The sequence below is a fragment of the Mustela erminea genome, chromosome 15 (genome assembly GCF_009829155.1).
Source record: "Mustela erminea isolate mMusErm1 chromosome 15, mMusErm1.Pri, whole genome shotgun sequence".
NCBI classification, from domain to species: domain Eukaryota; kingdom Metazoa; phylum Chordata; class Mammalia; order Carnivora; family Mustelidae; genus Mustela; species Mustela erminea.
Genome location: NC_045628.1, coordinates 27,513,027 through 27,530,531, shown reverse-complemented (window position 1 = coordinate 27,530,531; position 17,505 = coordinate 27,513,027).

Here is a 17,505-nt window from a genome sequence, read left to right as displayed (position 1 = left end):
TGCTGTTCCTTTAATCAGGATCTTCTGGGAATCATTTATTACTTTATTTTTTCCAGCTTTTTGCAATATAATTGACATATAACTTTGTATAAGATTAAGAGATACAATGTGATGATTTTATGCATGTATCCGTTGCAAAATGATTAACACAGTAGAGTTAGTTAACATCTCTTTTCATATAATTGTCTTTCTTATGTGTGGTGAGAATATTTAAGATCTACTTTCTTAGTAGCTTTCAAATATTTAATACAATATTATTGTCTGTAGTTAGCATGATTTATATTGGATCTCCAGAAATTATTCACCTTATAACTGCAAACTTGTACTCTTTCACCAGATTCTCCCTATTGTTCCCACCCACAGCTCCTGGCAATCCCCAGAGGGAGGGAAGGGGCAGAGAAGAGGGAGAGAGAATCTGAAGTAGGCTCTGATCACAGTACAGAGCCCGGTGGATGGCTTTATCTCACAACCCCAAGATCATGACCTGAGCCTAAATCAAGAGTTGGACTCAAACGACTGAGTCTCCCTGGTGCCCCAGGTTTAGCTTTTTAAAATACATGTAAATGAAATCAGACAGTATTTGTCTATCTTTGTCAGACTTATTTCACTTTAGCATAACCTTCCAAATTCTACCCATGTTGTTACAAAAGGCAGATTTCCTTCTTTTTTTGTGACTGATAATATTCCATTGTGGTGTGTGTATGTGCCTTACACTTTCTTTATCCATTCATCCATTGATGGATAGTTACATTGTTTCCATGTCTTTGCTGCAATTGTAAATAATAATAGTGAATAATGTTGCAAGAAACACAGAAGTGAAGATATTTCTTTGAGATAGTGATTTCATTTCCTTCAGATATATACCAAGAAGTGGGATTGCTGGATCATATAGTAGTTCTATTTTTAATTTTTTAGGAAACCTCCATACTGTTTTCCATAGTGGCTGTACCAATTTACATTCCCATCTATACTCTAGATAATTGATTAGATAATTAATAGATAATTGATTTTAGATCATTGGAAAATTTAGATAATTGATTTGAGACTTTTTGCTTTTTCAAATATATTTACATTGCAAATCCTTCCTCTTAAGTAATTCTCTAGCTGTATCCTGCAAATTTAAAATAGTTGGATTTTTATTCTAAGTCAATTTTAAATATTTTCTAATTTTCTATGGGAGTTTGTTTTGATACATCAGTTATTTAGAAATATTTTTGTTAAATTCTCCAATATTTGGGGATTTTTCTTTTGTTGATTCATACATTAATTACATTGTGGTCAGAGAACATACTTCGTATGATTTCAATCCTTTATAAATTCATTGCATTTTTCCTTTTGGGGGTAGAGGGGCCCAAATTATGATGTATCTTGGTGAGTATTTTATATGCACTCAAAAAAAAGAAGGTGTATTTTGCTATTGAGTGGAGTGCACTAACGTCAGTTAGTTCAATATATTACATACTTAGTCTATCAATTACTGAGTGAGGAGTGTTGAGGTCTCCTACTGAATTGTGCATTCAATCCTATAGTTTTTTTTTTTATTTCATGATATATGAAGCCCTATTGTTAGATGTGTATATGCTTAGCATTGTTACAGTTTCTTGTTGAATTGACCCCTTTATCATTAGGACTTTGGGTTTTCCATCTAGTTTCTTTATCAATTTTATGTGGGGATTGAAAAAAAATATCATTACCTTTTCACAATTCTCAGGAAAAAACCTTTATGTGAATAAAATGACCAAGAATATCATAAGCCCATAAGCTGCCTTTATATGTAGTAAAGGAAAGATATCTTCTCTCACCAGCACATATCTATGAACATGTATTTTGGTAAGCAAATTATATTTGAATTAGAAAAAGGTGCTTTCTCCTATGGACACATGCAGCCCTTGGACAGGTACACAACTTGGTGTGAAGTATCAGGCTAGATTTTTTCCCCCTAGTCACTCTTAATGTAGTTCTTCCTGTGCTTTGAAGAAATGACAGAGTTATCCATAACCATATATAGTGGTCCTGGTAATTACTTCCAATGAATATGCTGCAAATAGTTTATGCTTCAATGTCCTATTTTCTGTGACATACCCATAAAGATAATACATGAAGTATGGAAAGGAAAACTAAAAACCCTTAGGTGGGATTAAGCAGAGCATAAAAATCTCTGTGGTTGTAAATGAAATAGAAATACATATGAGTCAGATGAATTCATGGGTGTGCTGTACTTTTAGCATCCTGTGGTAGTCAGGAAGTTACTCCTGCAGGGTCATATGAAGTAAGTGTTTTGTGTGAGATGGTGGATGGCAGCCAATTTAACTGCATGAATATAGGGGTTTGGCTGGCACTAGTCCCACTTTCCACCTGTGTAAGAAACCTGAAAAAGATTCTTCTAGTTGCTTTCTGTTTCTACAGGTTATAGGAAATGGTGAGCCTGGGGACATGAGAGGAAAACTGACAGGATCACCATCAGGTCTGAAGCTTATTCGCCCTTGGCTCAGTGACCTGATATCTGCAACACCTATAATGTCATTGCACTGCAGAGGAGACCATACTTTTATTTTAAGATCTCATCCTGGACTGGGAATCTAAGGATGAGTTTCTATGACCTTGAGGGGTCTACTTCCAGCCTTTTCTGCTTTCCTTCAGATGTAGAGTAGAAAGGCTTACAGCTTAAGACTATTTACTATCTTACGACTTTATTTTGGGGATAATTAGAAAGTTCTAAGTGTGGATGACATATTAAGGATGATAATGGCATTATGTTTATGTAGAACAATGTTTTACTTCTTAGGAGATAATATGAAGAAGTATTTAATATTAAGGAGTCAATGATGTCTCCAAGTCAATGATGTCTATCTAAATCATCTCCCAGATGATTTAGCAGAAAAATAATCCATCTACCTATTATGTGTGTATGTATATATGTATGTATGTATTATCTATCTGTCACCTATATATCATCTGTGGAGAGATGAAGAAATGTGGTAAGATATTAAAATTTGATACATAGAGAGGAAGGGGTATGGATGTGTATTGTAATAGTCTATGTAGATTTGAAAATTTTCAAAATAAAATTAATAAAACAAACCCAAAATAGGATCTCTGAGGTCTTTTGACATACATCTTCCTGTTTCTGTCTTCTGGCCACAGCCCTCTTTCTGGGATAATCAGGATGAAGCTCTCAGTCAATACAGTAAATTTCTCTTCCATTGCCTCAGTGATATGATAAGCCCCAAATGACCAGCCAGCAATCTTAAATTCCAGTTTAATATAACGACCATTATATTCTCTGGTAAAAGTATTCTCCTTGGCATCTTCACCAGAAGAAGAGAATATTCAATGAGAAGAATAAATGCTTTAACTAAGGGTTATTTGGGTTTGTTTTTTGACATTTTTTGAGCAATGAATTCTGATCATGGGGGAAATAATACTGCATATCAAATGCTGATTTAAAGCACAGATCACATCATGAAAAACCAAGCCCTCTGCCATTTTCCTTCTCTCTTCTCCCTCTGACACTCCTATGATCTATATATTGGTTTGTTTTGTGCATGTCACTACCAGTTAAGATCCTTTTAGAGCCCATGTACAATGGGAAAGAAGAACCTCACAGAGGAATGAGCCAAGGTGTATGGAGGATGATGGACAAAAGGAGCTATATCCAGGGAACAGAATTGGCCTATTTAAGGAATATTCTCCCTCTTCAGGGTAGATAAGCCTCAAAATGCTTGCCTAGTGTATTTCAGAATTTTGCATGCCTCAATCTGCTGTTTATCCCCTATCTCTTTTAGCAACAAGGTTGCTTTTTGAGGTCATTTTACTCCTATTTCTCCATTTTACATTGTATGTGTACGGGTGAAATAACGTCTTTTTAGTTCAGAGGTTTCAACTCAAGAGGAGCCACTTCTGAATGTAACGTGTATGGGCATGGATCGTTTCCCAATGGAGAGACTACCACGACTCATCCAGAGACCTGCTTCTCAAACGTGATGAAGTGACTGGAAGGGACTTGTGTGTTGTCTCCGTGGAGTGTGCTTAGAATGCGAGAAAGAGAGTGTTCCAAATATCAGTGACCAGAAGGTTAGACTGTGGTAATCTCTGGAGATACTCACAATTATATTCCAGTTCTCCTCCTTTAGAGTGTATCGTAGGATTGGACTTCCCTTTCTACATGAGTGGAAATGACATGCATCTTTTAGGATCCACTGAATTATTCCCAGCTATCCCATTCTTCTACCACCATAGTTATCCAGGCAGTTATTGAGGTGGAGTCTCTATCAGACTGGATCGTTAATGATATGGGTTGAGTATTTAGTATAAGCAAGAAATAAGTGTGTGATGTTAAGACATTGAGAGTTGATTTTTTTTTTAACTGTTGCTAAAACTAGGCTAAACTGGCACTGATACTACCTAAAAGTGAATCTGGTCTCAAAAAGGTACATACAGATAAAGTCCTTAGAAACACAGAAGGTATGGTAAAGCAGCTGGTGGTGAGCATTGAATCCATTAAAAACAAAAACAGAACCAAGATCATATACTGGTTGGAATTATGATTTAAAAAGAAAAAATTATTTGAAGCCTTGATAATATAAAAATAAGAACATAATTAAAAAGTTTCAGCTCAGTCTGTTGGGCGTCTGCCTTCAGCTTGGGTCATGATCCCAGGGTTCTGAGCCCACAACGGGCTCCTAGCTAAGGGGGGAGCCTGCTTCTCCCTCAACCTGCCATTCCCCTTGCTTGTTCTCTCTCTCTCTGATAAATAAAATCTTAAAAAAAAAAAGGTTCATAAGACAAAAGAATAGTAACAGTCTTAAAAATCTTAATATTTTGTAACAGCAAGTGAAATAATAATGTATAAATTAAAATGTTAAAATGACTCTAACTTCACAATACTTAAAAGGATATCTTTTGTGCTGAAAAAAGACTTACTAAAGTTTGAAAATGTCTTTGTTTTTAATTCAGTTCCTCTTTGGTTAATTTAAATGCAATAAATATAAATAAAATTTATTTTAATTTTAACTGTCATGGCAAATATAATATTTTGTAGATTTTAGAAAACCATGTCCCTCTGTCCATCCACCTATCCATATCTGCTATCCATCCACCTAATCATTCTTTTTGTATAACCTTCTATTTAGTATGGCTATAGTAAGGCCATAGGCCTGAAATGTTATTTATAGCAAGCTAATTATAGTAATTTATGGGTATTGGGATTTTTAGTGATATTTTCTCATATGTTTTGTACTTTTCTGTATCAGATGCCTTCTTTCTACTCTTTTTTCAAAACCATAATCTCTTAAATCTTATTTAAAAAAGACAAATTTCTTGGCCTCTGTAGTTCAGGTACCCTATTTAGATGACATGAAATCAAAAGTTCCCATTATGTTTCAGTTTCTATCAAAATTCTTTTCATCTCAGTAATTTTAACATACTGAAAAAAAGAAGACTTCGAGGGGAAGTAATAGGATCTGTTGGATAGTGTTCAAATCCTGCGTTTTACTTGCTCAATAGAATACATGGAAATAATCTAAGAAGAGAGTGGGGTGAATGCCCATATTTGTTTGAAGTCACATAGTAACTCAGAGCTTGAAAATAACTTTTCTGTAGGGCTTCATGTTCTCTTCACTTCACACCTAATTTATCAATGAATACATCCGTATTGGATTTGGGAAATCAAATTATTACTAGTCTGGTGATTAAACTGCCCTATCCATCTGCTAGTATATTATCATTATTACTTGAACCTAGCTTCATGAAAACAGACATTATAAATCACTTTCACTAAATTTGGGCAGTGAGTGTATAAAATCCTTTAGAAAAAAAATGCTCAAATCAGATTTTTTTCTGTATTAAAATTAGGACAAAATAAGAAATGCAATATAATTAAGTTGAAATTGAAGTCGATTTTCAGAAATGGTAGTGTCTAATGATGTCTCCGAGTAGCAGTGCTTTTTCTTGGATGACCTTCTGGTTGAGATTGAATCCAGAGAGATATCTGGCCTAGTGGATAGCCACGCACATGTCAGACCGTGATGTTTGTTGAATTAATGTGACTTATTTTATGCCCAGAATAATCGTAGTACTTTAAGTGCACTTGTAAAGCTTTTTAATTCAGTGAGCATCTTTGTTCTTTTAGAATATGCTGTTGATTCTTGAAGTCACAGAACAACAATTATGGCTATTTTCTAAAACCATAGTTTGATTTCTGTGTTATTTGCATGATCTGCTAAGAACCTCATGTAACTGCAATCAAGAAGATATGGTAAAGCTGTATGACAACCTTGTTATCTGCTTGCTACATCATGGTTAAAAGTAGAATGAAAAGCAGCCTAGTTGTACAAGCAGTCTTTCCACTTTCTTATTACGATGAACTGAACAAATGTTTTTAGTATTTTTAAAAATATCTATCCATTTAGTATTATTTGAATGCCTCCTGTTTATACAAGATACACAGGAGATGCCATAAGTATGTGGTCTCTCAAAGCATTTGCCATTTAGCGATGTTCTTCCGCATAAATCACATGAACATGTTTGCTACAAGGTTTTATAGTCTTCTGTATCTGTTTTCATGGCACTGACTCATTCTTCATTATGTACTTATTATAAATAATTTGTTCAATGTCCACCTTTACTGCTGGGCTTTAATGTGTGTGCCCCATGTGGGTAGGAGCAGTGTCTCTTTTGTTGATGGCTGTCTCCCACTGCCTAACACAGTGATAGCCATGTCTCTGGCATGCTAGTTATATATTTTTGACTGACCTATGTAGATAATGGAACTGTTATGGGAGAAGTACAATCAAAAGGAAGGCTATTAATGAAGTATAAATTACTATGGAATCTGTCCTAGTTTGGGGAAGTGGTTCAGATTAAATGCACTGAAATTCGAAGAGAAGGGATAGGCCCCAAAGGAATAGCATGTTCAATGTTTTGAGGCAACTGAGGAGGAATGAGTATTTATGAAATGGTGAAGTACTTGATTCCACCAAAACACAAGTTCGATGTCAGGAAGTCATTCAAGGGGGCTATTGGGCATTGGAAAGAACATCTGAGTCAGATTATTAGAATCTAATGTGCAAGCCTAAGAAATGTAAAGATTTTATTTAATGAGATGCTGAGGAATTTTCGTAAGATTGTATAATTTTGGTTAAATGACTAAAATACATTATATTTTACTTGCACATCCATAATCTCAATTTTCTAAAAATATTTAAGAGCAGAGGGTTTTTTAAAGGCAGAAACTATACATTTTAATGGCTTAATCATGGTAACTGACATAGTTCCTAGTGCCTTTTAGGTGTTGGGCATGTGTTTTTGATTAGATGGTCATTTAAATTTGTTAAGTGAAAGAATATTCTATAAGGTGTGAGTGATTCTTGATTTGGACTATAGACAGATAATAGGCAGGTAACTAGGTAGGTAGAAATGAAGAAAAACATTTAAAAGTATATGATGGATAGATAAATACAAACAAACACACATAAACACTCAAACACATAAAAACCTATCTATACACCTAAACACATTCACAAAGACTAATACCCACATACAAAGGCATACATATAAGGATACAGAATCACAAAAGTACACATATTTTCATACATATACACATCCAAGTACACAATCACAAGCACAAACATACAGACATCCACACTGGTTTGTGAGAGACAACAGGTAAGATAGAATTTTGTTAAAGGAAACACAAAGCTCATGGAATTATCAGAGAAAATGGTATCAGAAGAGCAAATAACAGATGGGTGAGGATTTAAAAGAACAAATTAAAGAATAAAGAGTTTAGTCTCTGTGAAGGAGAGGAGTACCCTAAGCAGATTATCACACTGTAAGCAGATTTCCCAAATCCATACTGAACATTGCCAAATACTTAACTTGCACATCAAATATTATCTACACGAGAATCTGAGTCTGAGGATGGATCACATATTATATTTACCAAATTTGAATACATATATATATATATATATATATATATATATATATATATATATATGTTTCTAGCTTTAAAATCTTTAGAGCAAGCATTTTGACCTGAAGTGCTGGGGTCGAATCTCTAAGGTTTAACTGGTTTTGTCCACTCTGGGTCTCAGAATTTGTAATTTGTGATAGTTCAGGAGATTCATTGAATCTGGTTAGGTATTTATGACAATATTGGGAAAGGTTATTTAGAATTATACTTCATGAACATATTTTTTAAATTTTTTAAAATTAAATTTAATTTTTTTTCAGTGTTCCAAAATTCATTGCTTATGCACCACATCCAGTGCTCCATGCAATACGTGCCCTCCTTCATACCCACTACCGGGCTCACCCAATCCCCCACCCCCTTCCCATGCAAAACCCTCAGTTTGTTTCTCAGAGTCCACAGTCTCTCATGGCTTGTCTCCCCGCTCCGATTTCCCACAACTCACTTCTCCTCTCCATCTCCCAATGTCCTCTGGGTTATTCCTTATGCTCCACAAGTAAGTGAAACCATATGATCATTGACTCTCTCTGTTTGACTTATTTCACTCAGCATAATCTCCTCAATCACTGTGATAGAACAAATCAATAAGAGAAGAGAGAAGAACCACAGTCCTCTCAATTGATGAAGAAAAAGCATTTGTCAAGATACAGCATTCGTTCCTGATTAAAATGCTTCAAAGTACAAGGATAGAGGGAACATTCCTCAACTTCATAAAATCTATCTCTGAAAAACCCACAGCAAATATCATTCTCAATGGGGAAAAGCTGACAGACTTCCCTTTGAGATCAGGAACATGACAAGGATGTCCACTCTCGCTACTGAGGTTCAAAATAGTACTAAAAGTTTTAGCAACAGCAGTCAGACAACAAAAAGACATAAAAGGTATTCAAATTAGCAAAGAAGAAGTCAAACTCTCTCTTTCCACAGACATGATACTTTATATGGAAAACCCAAAAGTCTCCACCCCCAAACTACTAGAACTCTTATAGCAATTCAGTAATGTGGCAGGATACAAAATCAATATACAGAAATCAGTTGCTTTCTTATACACTAACAATGAAAAAATAGAAAGGGAATTAAAGAATCGATTCCATTTACTAAATCACCAAGAACCATAAGATACCTGGGGATAAACCAAACCAAAGACGTAAAGGATCTGTACTTGAGGAACTACAGAACACTCATGAAATAAATTGAAGATGGAAGACCATTCCATCTCATGGATCAGAAGAATAAACATTGTTACAATGTCTATACTGACTAATCTATACTTTCAATGCCATCTCGATCAAAATTCTACTGACATTTTTCAAAGAGCTGGAACAAACAATCCTAAAATTTGTATGAAAGTATGAAACCAGAAGAGAACCCAAATTGTTAAGGAAATATTGAGAAAAAAAACAAAACTGGGGACATTGCATTACCTGATTTCAATCTTTACTACAAAGCTGTGATCACCAAGACAGCATGGTACTAGCACAAAAACAAACACATAGACCAGTGGAACAGAGTAGAGTACCCAGATATGGACCCTCAACTCTAAAGTCAAATAATCTTCAACAAAGCAGGAAAAAATATACAGTGGAAAAAAATACATTCTTTTCAATAAATGGTTTTGGGAAAATTGGACAGCAATGTATAGAAGAATGAAACTCGACCATTCTCTTACACTTCATGAGCACATTAAGAAGATTAACTTTTAAAAAACATTATTGTTCATTTAAATGTAAATGTATACAGTCAATTTTATAGTGATGCATAAAATATTTAAGGTTTCTGTGTCTTTTCACTACTAAGGGTAAAAACTCTTTCCCCTGTTTAGGTAGATTTTGCTTAGGTGGGATGCCGGAGAGAACACCTGAGGTTAGATTATTAGGATTTGATGTTGAAGGTAGGTTGGGAGGCAATTTTTCTTAGTTTTTCCTCATTTTAAAATACTTTCATTTTTGCTAGCATCCTGTGAGATATTTCACTGGATATAGAATTTTGGGTTGTTAGTGTAAAAAGCAATAGCCATTTCTTTTCATTCTTGAAAAATGCATCACTTCCTTCTGATTTCTATGGCTTCTGATAAGAAATCTAGTATGAAATCAAATTGTTTTTTGCCTATAGATAACATGAGTTTTTCCTTTACTGCTTTCAAGATTTTTCTTTGTCTTTATTTTTAGAAGTCTGAAAAGGATGTGTCTTGGTGGGGATTTCTTTGGGTTTATTCTGATTCATTCAACTCTGTGACTGTATAGGTTTATTTCTTTTGTCAGGTGTGGAAATCTTTGTGCCATATTTGAGTACTTTTCAGTCTCTTCCTCTTTATCCTCTTTTTCTGGGACTCTCATGATGCAAATGTTAGACTTTTGATTTAGTCCCACAGGTCCCTGAAACTGTTATTGTTATTATTCATTATTTTATTATTTAGCCTACTTTCTCTTCGTCATTCAGATTTGCTTATTTTTTTCTTTTCTTCTCTCTCTCTCTCTCTCTCTCTCTCTTTTTTTTTAGATTTGCTTATTTCTATTTTCAACCTTCAAGTTCACTGATTCCTTCATCATCCTCCTTCATTTGTCTTTGAGCGCATCATGGCATTTTTAAAATTTCAGTCATTATACTGTCCTGCTCCATTGGTGGTCTTTTTATCTTCTATTTCTTGGCTGAGTTTATATATATATATTTTTGAGTTTTTGTATTTTTTAATTTGTTTACATGTGTTCATAACTGCTTCTTAAAGCAACTTTATGATGGCTGTTTTAGTCTTTTCAGACCTTTATGGCCTCGTTATTTGTAGGAGTAGGTCAAAGTCTTCACTCTCCACTAGGTCTCTTCTGATCCCACCCCAGCAGATGGATGGAGGACACTTCATTACTACGAGGTGGAGTGGATGTTTAGGCTTTCCTTCTGTCTTTGCTGGTGCAGATGGGGATTAGGCCACCATTTTTCCTGTGGTGTTTGGCTTGAATAGAGCATTGTTGTTAGAAGTGTTTATCTTGCTCGGTTGCCCATCTTGGTTTTTTGATTGGAGAGAACAGGTTCTTTCTGTGGATTTTTTTGGGGGGTAGGGGGTGGGTTTCTGCATCTGTTGGAATTTCTGGTTTGCCAGCTTCTTTAACTCCAAGTCCAGGATATGAGGCAAAGAAAACGAAACTAAATCCAGGGAACTCATCATTATGTCATCCTTTGGGTCCCAATGCACCTTGCTGTCCTGCCTTCTTTTTCCCGTTTCTCAGTCTTCTTATGTTTGGTTCTGATCATAATGCTATGGTGTTTAGATGTATACAATGCAAGGAACAGGGAAAAACATGTCTACTTCATCCCCACATGATGGATTTTGAGGAAATGCATTGAGATGGATTCATAGAAAATCAGGCCGGAAATTTACTCAATAATGGTCTTCCAGTCAATTCAAACTCTGTGCAGAGATTGGTCATTATTCACATTCATTTTCATTAAGAATGATCAAAAAACAGATTGAGAGCCATAGATTAGATAATACAATTATCTGACCTGTTTCCTTAAAAGAAATGTCTTGAATAGTCTTTCTTGGGGGCAATTCTTTAAAACAGAACAGGTTTACATTGGATTCTGCTAAAAGACAATGTTGTAACTTGAGGGAATCTTATGAGATGCTTTCAAGTTTTTATTTACATAGATGATATTGTGGCTCCTAATGTGTTAAAAATGTTAAATAAGCATTTGGTTTCACTAAAGATCTTCTATGTAGGTAACATTTCCTTTCAAAGTAATAGTTTTTTTTTTTTAAGATTTTTTTTTTTATTTATTTCACAGAAAGAGAGATCACAAGTAGGCAGAGAGGCAGGCAGAGAGAGAGGAGGAAGCAGTCTCCCCGCTGAGCAGAGAGCCCGATGCAGGGCTCGATCCCGGAACCCTGGGATCATGACCTGAGCCGAAGACAGAGGCCTTAACCCACTGAGCCACCCAGGTGCCCCTCAAAGTAATAGTTTTAAAGGCAATTTTGAGCTTGTTTTATTTACTTACATTTCTTTCAAAGAGTAAATTATTTCAGCCCTAGAATAGAAATGCTTAAACTCCCGAGATTCCTCTGATGAATAGCCAAAGGGATAATTTCTTGGCTACATGGATTTCAACATAATTTTTAGGAAAATCATAGATATCCAAATGTAGAGTCTGGTAATTTGGGATGCACTGTCAATATGAGAAATTCCCAGGGGTACTCTTAAACTCTCATGCAAATACTAGGTTATAACAGTAAACATGGGAGGCAGAGTTTTTCAATAGTCAAAACAAACTATGACCCGTGTAACATATTTTGTATAATAAGTAATGCAAGCATAATGCAAAACAGGTGACTAATATTATTTTACTATTTAAATGTAACATATGTGACAAAATATAGCCACATGGTAATTTAATTATTTCCATGAGAATACAGATAAATTCCAACATTTAAAAAGCATATGACCTACTGTGTTGTAACTTCAAGTCTATATATGTGATTATTATTGTGGTGAACTTTTCAGTTTATAATATGTAATCAATTATGAAAAAAATAAGTTAATACTCAAATATTCTGGAAAAAATAATTGTCCTTTTTATGTGAAGAACCCAGTCATCCAAAAAGATATTTCCAAGAAATGTGTTCTGCCATGTTGAGCTGAATGAACTTTGGTACTGCTTAACTCAGTTGTTGGGAAAATGAGGCTTATGAACCAGATCTAACCCTTTGGTACACCTTGAGCTCCTTCTCTAATCCACATTATAGATTATGCCCCTATCCGAGACTGGCTCTTGGGTAATGCACTTTGTAGAAACCAGATGAGAAAATATATTTGAATAACTGGAAAATGTAAAGTATTTACTCTCATATTGGGTCAGGAGCATTGCTTTTCTTTACTACAGAGAAAATTTAAATAATTAGATGGGATAGCTGAAACATGTGTAAGTGATAAATACAATGATGGAATTAATAAAGCCTGTGGGCTTTAATAATCTGATTTGGGCATCTGCTCTCAGGACATATCCATCTATGTAAGATACTGCTTGCTTAAAGCAGTATTCAAAATTATATAATCTTCCTCAAAATCTTCTTTCAGTACCATGTATATTTTCACTTTCCCTTGTCACCTTGGCTTTGACAGTGCCTGTTGTTAAGTGAACAAAACCAGTATAAAAGGCTCATACCATACAATTCCAACTATATGACATTCTGGATAAGGTGCTATACTATGCAGACAGTGAATAGGTCAGCGGTTGGCAGAAGTTCAGAGTCACTGGAAAGAAGGATGAATAAGCAGAGCACAGAGAATTTTTAGAGCAGGGAAACTACTCTGAATGATGTTTTAATGACATTATGCTTTTGTCAAAACATATAGAGCAGTACAACACAAAGAATAAGAAAATACAAACTCTGGCTTTTGGTTAATAATAATGTATTAATATTGGTTCATCAGCTGTAACAAAAGTATCACCAAAAGGCAGGATGTTAGTAAAAGGGGAAATGGTGTTTCTGAGGGAGGATATGTATGGGAACTCTGTATACCTGCACATGTTCTTGGTATATTAAAATTGTTCTGAAAAAGAGTTTAGTAATTAAAAAAAATGCAAATACCAAACAATGAAATTAATGTGTAGTATGTAATATGTAAACTTTTTTTTTATTAGCTTTCCTATTTTGAGACCTGGGTCACCCCTCCCTCTTGACTTCATTGCTCTGGTATCTTAGTTTCAGAAGTGAAAGTCCTCCTTACCCTCAACCCTATGAACACACAGAGAAAAGAAGTTAAAAGCCCCAACTTTTCCTGCAGAAGATTTTTACAACCAAGCACTTTATTTTCCACCTTAACACTCTGCCTCCTACAGACCTTGAAACTGAAGCTATTTGTAATTCTATCTAAATTTGCTCACTGTTCTTTAGTATCCTGTCCAGAGAGTTTGAGTGAAACTTCTTGTATTGTGTTACTTCACTTACTATTCTGTTTCCCATCTTCAAAAATTTGTTGTAATATCTTGCCTACTGTTGTCTCTTCTTTTGTCCTTGTTAGTTTGAACATTGATAAATTGCTTTATCTTCATTTTAGAGAAGCTTCAGGGGTAAGAAGGAATAAGCATACAGAGGCAAACAACCATATTTAACTAAAATTGTAGGTGGTTTTCTAGTCCTTTCCTTCTGCTTGTTTTTGGTTTTGGGTTTTTTTTTTTTTTTTCATAGTCCTCATTTTTTTCTTTCTCTGGACACAACCAATATTAAGTAAAGTTAAACATCATCTTTGTCAATACACTGCACAGTAATATGAACTACTTTAAATCGAATAACGAACGTTTTTGGCAATGAATGAATTCAACTGAATCAGGAGACAGTGTTGGATGTAATTATTTAATTAATGGAAATGAAGTATTGCAATATTGGGGGACTTGAATGTATTTTGAAGGATACTGTGGATAAGAACTATGGCTCATAGCCAACTGAGAGCAATTCACATTTTGAATAATGAAATGATGAATTTTCATTGCTTTCTTTCTTCCTTCTCTAAGCTTTGCATCCCGATTGAAGCAAAGACATCTGTCTTTTCCCAGATAGCAACTTTGGTTGCTGTGGCAACATGTTGACTGGGGAACTTAAAATAAAGGTGGCTCATTTCCAAATCACTTTTCTTCTCTTTCTTCACAAAACAGCACACATTGGAGGGGGGGAAAAGAAAAACCCAAACCCAACCAAAACAAACAAAAAGACTCTACTGGAATCTTTATAATCAATAAACCTGCTGTTTTTTGAAGGCGTATATCCCCAAATTTGTATGTTAAGCAGGTGAATAAGTTGTACATTTGGCTTTCATATACTTTTAAGCTATGAAAAACTGCACAACCTCATTTCAAACAAATTTTTCTTCCTCCCTCTCTCTCTTTTCCTCTCTTTCCTTCCTTCCTTCCTTCCTTTCTCTCTCTCTCTCTCTCTCTCTCTATTTGAAACTGGGATAGTGAGGACCTGGATACATGTAGAAGGAGGAGGGGCAAAGGCAGTGAAAGAAACTCTTCAAAAGCTTTTGCTAAAGCACAGCCTGGTTGCTAAGGCTTGAAAAGATTGTTATTTGTAGCTAACACAAAGTTATTCCAAAATGCACTCAGCCTTAGAAGCAAACAAGTACTAAATTACTTAAGAGAGGCATGGATTAAATCTCCCAACATATGAAAATAATATTTTGACACTTCAGGATGCACCTATATTTGTGCATTGAATTTCATGAAACATTGTAAGGGAGTGGAAAGGAGGATTTTAAAAAACAATTCCTTAAATTGAGGACGCACATCTTTAAAACCTCATCTATTAAAAACACTTGAAATTTTTACAGTATTTATTTCTAAAATGTCATTTTATTTTGAGTCTTGTTGTAAAGTTGGGTTCATCCACAGGCCTATGTGAAAAGAAAATAAATGTGTTATTCTACTTTAGTTTTATTTAGTGACTTTCTTCCAAACCTCGAACCTTGTTATTTGTTTCTTTCCCATTTATTCCATTTATTTATAAAGGAGTAAATAATATTTTATGGCTGACCCATACATATGTACTTCTTTTAACATAAATTATTTAAACTATATCATTACTCTAAATTTTGCTATAGGACCAGGCAGAGGAAATACACATAGAACCAGTAGTTTTAACATAAATTCCCTAAGCACAGGAGATAAAAGTGATGTTAACACATGAGTACTCGAAGCAACCCTAGGTAGTGTGTGGGAAGGGGAGTAGAGAAATGCTTTCACCGGTCTCTGTGAAGAATGAAAGTCTTAACTATGCTACAATTTGGTCAATGTTTAGTTTGGTGAATTTTATGGGACAGAAAAAGCCTAGAATTGCCTGGGTGGCTCAGTCAGTTAAGCTTCGAACTCTTGGTTTTGGTTCGGGTCATGATCTCAGGTTTGTGAGATCGAGCCCCTCATTGGGCTCCATGTTGAGCCTGGAGTCTGCGTGGGATTCTTTCCCTCTTCCTCTCCCTCATCCTCTGCCCCTTTCCCAGCTCATGTGTGCACTCTCTTTCAAACAAACAAATACATAGATAAATAAAATCTTTTAAAAAAAGAAGAAGAAAAAGCATAGATATTCTTTGTTGATAAAACAGAGACTGGGGTAGTTGGGAAGGTAGCCATAGTACCAACTGATTAATAAAGCAAACAGATTAATACTACTCAAAATAGATCCTAACTTCTTCTGGTATCTATTTAGGCATTCTTTGAGTTAGAAAGATGTACCTCTTAAAGATGCAAACTGCAGATGAACTTAAATAGTTGACTAATATCCTCTGTCACCTTCCTAAATACCTGAATGTCCTCAAGTTCTTAGATAAGGAACCAGCAGAAAACCAGAATCCTGAACCAGTGGGCATAAGGAAAAAAAAAAAGAAGATGATTATGGAATGAAAAAAATAAAGGCACATTTTCAAATTAAATCTCTTGACCTTGTAAGGTTCACAGCACAATCCCTAGAGCTATTCATTTTTTAACACAACTGCACCCTGAAAACCCTATGGAATGATAAGCTTCTTCCCACCAGCAACACTGCCATTAGAGTATTTCTCTCATTACCTATTGAATCAAAGCAAAAGAAGACCCCCTCCCCCAAAAAAGGGCATGTGACTTAAAATTGTTGTTACCTAAAGCACACACGGCAATTTATGTTTTCATAGAATGTCCAACTATAAGTAATTTTTAAAGAATTAATGTATTTATTTATTTATTTATTTATTTAGGGAGAGAGCCACATGTAAGCAGGAGAAGGGGCAGAGGCAGCAAGTGAAGAAGAGTAGACTCAGCACTGAGCTTAGAGCCCCATGCAGGGCTGGATCTCAGGACCCTGAGATCGTGACCGGAGACAAAACCAAGAGTTGGATGCTTAACTGACTGAGCCACCTAGACACCCCAAAGTAGAATTAATTTTTATGAAAAGTTATTTGCAATAATAATATAAATAATTTTTGATCATTTATCCTGGGCCAATCACCATGCTGAGCATTTTTTAAAAATTCTTCTTTTAATTTTCTCAGAGGCCCCAGATGTTGGTCATCTTTCAGATGAGAATATTGGAGCTTATGAAAGTTGGTTAAGTGTACACAGCTAGGATAAGCGGTGGAAACAAGATCCAAATAGAGATTTAACTCAAAGGTTAAGTTCTAAACTACCATGTGGCACTTCCTTTTTGCTCTGAAGACGGGAGACTGTGAAGAATTTAACTCACTTTTTTATGTAGTCAAAAATTAAAATCTCAGATAAATCATAAATTTTACTGTAAATGGGAATTCACTGCATAATTGTTTGCCTATCAGGAATAGTTCAAGAGCTGATTCATTTCTATTAGTTTCTAAAATTAAAGAAAATTCCATTCTTTTTTTTTAAGTTGCATTTTTTAAAATTTTTAATTTTTAATTTTTTATAAACATATAATATATTTTTATCCCCAGGGGTACAGGTCTGTGAATCGCCAGGTTTACACGCTTCACAGCACTCACCAAAGCACATAGAAAATTCCATTCTTTAAAAGACCCATTTTTCTTTTGAAATATGGCTTAAAT